This window comes from Schistocerca piceifrons, chromosome X (genome assembly GCF_021461385.2).
Source record: "Schistocerca piceifrons isolate TAMUIC-IGC-003096 chromosome X, iqSchPice1.1, whole genome shotgun sequence".
In the NCBI taxonomy this organism is placed as follows: domain Eukaryota; kingdom Metazoa; phylum Arthropoda; class Insecta; order Orthoptera; family Acrididae; genus Schistocerca; species Schistocerca piceifrons.
The window spans coordinates 817017676-817023990 of record NC_060149.1 but is presented as its reverse complement, the minus strand read 5'-3'; the positions used below and the strand labels follow the sequence as shown (position 1 = coordinate 817023990).

Below are 6315 nucleotides of genomic sequence, written 5' to 3'. Positions count from 1 at the left end.
ATCATAATTTACTTATATTAATTTTACTTCTATGCGTTACTATCTTTATTTAAGTATATTATCGAAACATCTGCAGAATATGAGTGCTAAGTAGGGAGCTATTGTATCAGCGTAATCTGAAAGGAACCTAATCGGTATACAATCTGGACCTGAATACTTGCCCGTATCAAGTTTTTATCTTCATATTTTCTGTGATGCGAATATATCTCCAATTCTTCTACAAAATCCATTTTGTGTCCTTTATTTAGTCGGTGGAGTTCTTTGACATTTTGCTCTATTTTTCCAAATGGGTGTCCTGCGTTATGTACGTGTATTGTTATGGCTAATGTAGTGTGTCTGTTGTGTGTGAAGGTTTTAATGTACTCTGTGTTGAAATATTGGCCTGTTTGTCCTACGTAGAACATGGAGCATTCCTGGCATGCTACCCTGTATATTCCAGAGTCTGAATATGGATCATGATTACACTTTATATTATGTGTCAGTTTTTGTTGTAGTTTATTAGATGTATAAAACCCAATTTTTATTTTGTGATTTTTGAAAGTACACACGTCCAAAGAAGTTTTGCATCACCCCAGTTCCCAGAACTCCTGAAGATAGACGTTGACTGTCGATATTGTATCACAGACACAGTCCCTTTGACTGTTCAGAGATGTCACTAAACCCGCCCAAAGGTGTAAACAACCATGCATGAGCAGCGCCTATTAGACGGAGCCGGTCCGACAGCTGATCATTTCCAGTCGTTCCAACGGGAAGGAGGTACACGGCTCGTGTTGTCTGTAGTTCAACCATGCCTAGACGGTCAATACTGCGGTTCGATCGCGTCCGCACTGTTATTTTGTGCCAGGGAGGGCTCTCAACAAGGGAAGTGTCGAGGCGTCTCGGAGTGAATCTAAGCGATGTTGTTCGGACATGGAGGAGATACAGAGCCACAGGAACTGTCGATGACATGCCTCGCTCTGGCCGCCCAAGGGCTACTACTGCAGTGGATGACCGCTACCTTCGGATTATTGTTCGGAGGAACCCCGACAGCAACGCCACCGTGTTGAATATTGCTTTTCGTACAGCCACAGGACGTTGTGTTACGACTCAAACTGTGCGCAATAGGCTGCATGATGCGTAACTTCACTCTCGACGTCCATCGCTAGGTCCATCTTTGTAACCACGATACCATGCAGCGCGGTAAAAATGGGCTCAACAACATGGGGAACGGGCCGCTCAGGATTGGCATCACGTTCTTTTCACCGATGAGTATGGCATATTCCTTCAACCAGTGCAGCATATGCCTTCAAACAGACAATCGTCGGAGACGTTGTAACACCTACACTCCTGGAAATTGAAATAAGAACACCGTGAATTCATTGTCCCAGGAAGGGGAAACTTTATTTACACATTCCTGCGGTCAGATACATCACATGATCACACTGACAGAACCACAGGCGCGTAGACACAGGCAACAGAGCATGCACAATGTCGGCACTAGTATAGTGTATATCCACCTTTCGCAGCAATGCAGGCTGCTATTCTCCCATGGAGACGATCGTAGAGATGCTGGATGTAGTGCTGTGGAACGGCTTGCCATGCCATTTCCACCTGGCGCCTCAGTTGGACCAGCGTTCGTGCTGGACGTGCAGACCGCGTGAGACGACGCTTCATCCAGTCCCAAACATGCTCAATGGGGGACAGATCCGGAGATCTTGGTGGCCAGGGTAGTTGACTTACACCTTCTAGAGCACGTTGGGTGGCACGGGATACATGCGGACGTGCATTGTCCTGTTGGAACAGCAAGTTCCCTTGCCGGTCTAGGAATGGTAGAACGATGGGTTCGATGACGGTTTGGATGTACCGCGCACTATTCAGTGTCCCCTCGACGATCACCAGTGGTGTACGGCCAGTGTAGGAGATCGCTCCCCACACCATGATGCCGGGTGTTAGCCCTTTGTGCCTCGGTCGTATGCAGTCCTGATTGTGGCGCTCACCTGCACGGCGCCAAACACGCATACGACCATCATTGGCACCAAGGCAGAAGCGACTCTCATCGCTGAAGACGACACGTCTCCATTCGTCCCTCCATTCACGCCTGTCGCGACACCACTGGAGGCGGGCTGCACGATGTTGGGGCGTGAGCGGAAGACGGCCTAACGGTGTGCAGGACCGTAGCCCAGCTTCATGGAGACGGTTGCGAATGGTCCTCGCCGATACCCCAGGAGCAACAGTGTCCCTGATTTGCTGGGAAGTGGCGGTGCGGTCCCCTACGGCACTGCGTAGGATCCTACGGTCTTGGCGTGCATCCGTGCGTCGCTGCGGTCCGGTCCCAGGTCGACGGACACGTGCACCTTCCGCCGACCACTGGCGACAACATCGATGTACTGTGGAGACCTCACGCCCCACGTGTTGAGCAATTCGGCGGTACGTCCACCCGGCCTCCCGCATGCCCACTATACGCCCTCGCTCAAAGTCCGTTAACTGCACATACGGTTCACGTCCACGCTGTCGCGGCATGCTACCAGTGTTAAAGACTGCGATGAAGCTCCGTATACCACGGCAAACTGGCTGACACTGACGGCGGCGGTGCACAAATGCTGCGCAGCTAGCGCCATTCGACGGCCAACACCGCGGTTCCTGGTGTGTCCGCTGTGCCGTGCGTGTGATCATTGCTTGTACAGCCCTCTCGCAGTGTCCGGAGCAAGTATGGTGGGTCTGACACACCGGTGTCAATGTGTTCTTTTTTCCATTTCCAGGAGTGTATATGGATTAGAACAGAAGTGAGTTTATACTATGTAACTGTGTATCTGTGATTATGAAGTCTTTGTTCTTTGTTAATTAAGGTCATTGATCTGTGTCAGGAAATTTAAAGTTTGTGATATATGTATGGAAAAAGCTAAATGTTGTTTAATATAATGAAATTTTATAATATATGTATTTTTATAAAGAAAGCATTGTATATTACAAGCTGGTTCATGCTTGGGACACTTGTATTGTATAACATAAAAGATTTAGGGAAGTCCCTCCGCAACGGAAGTGGTTTGGCGCGAAGTAAAAGGTGGTTTTGGCGGTCGAGCTGGGCGGTTTCTTGTTGGGAACGATATGCAGTCAGTGGCTAGCCGTTGCACGGTACACATCGAGGGTGCCAAGGGAGGCAACTGGAATCCATTTTGTAAGGAATTTTGCCTCTGATGTGGATTTGGCTGTTGCATAGAACTCTCGGCAATAAGCAATGCCTCTAACACGTTATAAATCCATCGCCAAGAGAAATTGTAAAGAGCATTCAAACATCAAAAGCCGTGAGTACAGTTAGGCCACACGCTGCTTGCCACCTCTACTTCGCCACGGCTCCACCAACTTAATGCATACAGATATGTATTAGAGCGTGGACCAGTTAATTTGTGTGAGTGTTTTGAATAATAACCCAAGTGCCATAAACCTGCGTTTAGAACCATAACTTATCCTAATCATGAACCAATGCAGGATCCCCGCCTAAGTGTTCAGAAAACCGAGTATCCTGTTTCTAATGAACTAGTGATTTATTCCTGTCTATTAAATGTGCAAAAATTCGGTGCCAGACTGTGTAAATGTTGCTGTCTAAAATACTCAAACTGTGCGCAGTAGGTGAAAATGGGGGTGCGGCATGTGTCCCTACGAAAACGGACAGATGACACACCATTACTGTGGGACGGATGCCGCAATGCTTGCAATGCTAACTGAAGTCCACACGTTTTTGTTTTACAGAAAAATGCCGAGAAAACGCATTAGGATAACAGAGAGGGGAAAATGGACTGCAGAAGATCTATTAGAGGGGTGCAGATGCGAAAAGGAAATTAGTTGCCCATTAAAGAAATTATTATTTGAAACATAATTTAGCCTTGATTGCTATCATGAACGATGTTTTGAGGTCAGTCGAGCTCAGTGTTGGGAAATTTGCTTTCGGCGGTGAAAAACATAAGCAATCCAAGTGAGACTACGAATTAAATGTAGTTGAATTGAATCTTACTACTGAAATAATCATAGAGTTTGACTAATTATACAGTATCAGTTTATGGGTCCCCACCACATTCTTCTCATATTCGAAAGATAAGGTAAAAGTGGGACAGATGGCACGGGTGGACAGACGCCGCACTTCCAAGAAATTCCTCAGCAGACATTGTTGTGCGCGCAACGCTTATTGTTGTTGTAACCACTGGTGATATCAGTTTACTCCCAAGTTTTTGTACTTCAGGAGCTGAAAATAGAGGATAAATTTAAGAAAATATCATTTCGAGACCAAGGTAATTCAAGGAAATTTTTCACGATTCCTTTTTAATGGTGGTGGTGGTGATTAGTGTTTAACGTCCCGTCGACAACGAGGTCATTAGAGACGGAGCGCAAGCTCGGGTTAGGGAAGGATTGGGAAGGAAATCGGCCGTGCCATTTCAAAGGAACCATCCTGGCATTTGCCTGAAACGATTTAGGAAAATCACGGAAAACCTAAATCAGGATGGCCGGAGACGGGATTGAACCGTCGTCCTCCCGAATGCGAGTCCAGTGTGCTAACCACTGCACCACCTCGCTCGGTCCTTTTTAATGGTATGTACTGGTAGATACGTGCGTAGTAGCTTATAACTTGTATTTAGATTGTGCAGTAGAAACATTTGTAGGTTATGTCGGTCGAATAATGGGTTCTTCCGATAACATCTTTGGTGAAAATGGGGGTGCGCCATCTGTCCCTACGAAAACTGACAAATGACGCACCATTACTGTGGGACGGATGCCGTAATGCTTGCAATGCTAACTGGAGTCCACACGTTTTTGTTTTACAGAAAAATGCCGAGAAAACGCATTAGGACAACAGAGAGGGGAAAATGAACTGCAGAAGATCTATTAGAGGCAGTGAAACTAGTCGAAGAGGAACGTTATGCTAAAAGGAAAGCTACTCGAATGAAAAATGCACCAGAACGAACATTAAGGAGAAGACTTGTTACGCACAATTTCAAGAAAGCAGGGTGTAGACCATCATCATGCTTGGGTGAAGATGCAGAAAGGAAATTAGTTGTCCATATAAAGAAATTGCAATCATGTGGCTTTGCTCCCAAACCGTCAGACGTCAGGCAAATAGCTATCAATTTAGCTGATCAGATGGAACTGAAAAACAAATTCAACAAGGCAAAGAAACTTGCAGGTAACGATTGGTTTCTCTCATTTTTAGAACGCAACGCAGGCTAAAGCATCAGAAAAGCGTAAGGGCTTTCTGTAGCCAGAGCGATTGGAATGAACAGAGACGAAGTCAATTCTTACTTTGATCTGTTAACACAAACGTTGACCGAAAATGGGTTGTCGAATACACTAGGTAGTATCTACAACGTAGGCGAAACTGGTCTACAGTTAAACAATGAGCATGGGAAGGTTGTTGCGGCAAAAGGAATCAGAGATGTCCATGTCATTACTTCTGATGAAAGAGGAGAGACAATAACAGTTATTGCATGCTGTAGTGGCGAGGGAAATTTCTTACCACCTTACTGCATTTACAAAGGAGTGAATAAAAAACAAAACGCTGAAGACAACATACCTCCAGGATCAGTTGTTGCTATGAGGAGAGAATCCGCTTATGTCAACAGTGATATTTTCATGGATTGGTTCAAAAACGATTTCCTTCCTAGAAAGGCGCCCGGCCCTGCTCTGCTTCTGTTAGATGGTAATGCCTCTCATATGAATTGTGTCACCCTTTTGGATATGACTGTTGAAAATGATGTGTCGATAATTTGTTTGCCTAGCCACACGATACACTTTTTACAGCCAAAAGACCGATCGTTTTTCAAGCCGCTGAAATCCTTATTTAAAGGGGATTGTCATTCATGGATTGTAGGTAATGCAAGCAAAGACAGAAGAATTGCAAGGCAGCATTTTGGAGTGTTGATCTTCAAAGCATGGACTCGTGCTGCCACTGTCCAGATTGGTGTATTCGGATTTAGAGCTGCTGGAATTATCCTGCTTGACAGAGTAGTAATTCCAAACCATGCCTTTGTTTGAATCATTAATAATACTGAACTCCAAACTACTGCAGATGTCTCTAATGATCTGCCTCCAGATGAGCCATCAACATCAAGGTCTGAAACAAATGTGTTAAAAGAACACCCTCATACCTGCAAACCTTGCACAAATTTGGCTACTCATCGACCAAATGATCAAGGCAGCTACTGCGTAAATGACAACTCAGCGACACCTCATGGATAGTCTCTATCAAAATTGCTGGAAGAGATTTCACCTGTTCCTATACTCCCTCAGAGAAATCAGTCCAAAAGAAAGCAATCAGCAACAAATATGACTTCCGACGATTTTATAGCA

General features: G+C 45.4%; 1 non-coding gene across 1 annotated transcript; it reads right to left on the bottom strand.

Annotated features, from left to right (window-relative positions):
* Nucleotides 1–4472: 4472 nt before the first annotated feature.
* On the bottom strand, nt 4473–4545 carry Trnaa-cgc. Its single transcript has one exon. It is a non-coding gene; the product is annotated as a tRNA-Ala (tRNA).
* Nucleotides 4546–6315: the final 1770 nt, after the last annotated feature.